Here is a 382-nt window from a genome sequence, read left to right as displayed (position 1 = left end):
TCGTGTACACCCCCCGCTCCCAGCCACATCCCAGCCTCTACTTCCAACATTCCCTCTTTTTAAACTCTTTTACTATTTTGGTCAATTTTGAAATGAATCTATTTTTCTGAGCAAGGAAATAAAGACCCTGTTTCTAGAGACCAGCTGGTTCCCGCAGCCCATCGGCGTCCCGAGGCCCCAGCGCAGCCCCGGCGTTTGCAGCGGGAAAGTGGTGGATGCTCCAGCGCCAAGGAGCGGACGGTGTCTCTTCACACAGCTGAGGGGTTACGTTCCCACCCGGCACCCACCACGATGGTCTGCCACGGCAGTGTCCAGATCCCTTGGCAAGGCCGGGGGGTGCCCCCGGTGCCGCTTCTCATCCCCACGGAGAAGAGAGCGGGGC

The sequence above is a fragment of the Buceros rhinoceros genome, unplaced genomic scaffold (genome assembly GCF_000710305.1).
Source record: "Buceros rhinoceros silvestris isolate BGI_N320 unplaced genomic scaffold, ASM71030v1 scaffold33140, whole genome shotgun sequence".
Classification (NCBI taxonomy): Eukaryota; Metazoa; Chordata; class Aves; order Bucerotiformes; family Bucerotidae; genus Buceros; species Buceros rhinoceros.
Note: the sequence above shows the minus strand (reverse complement) of the source record.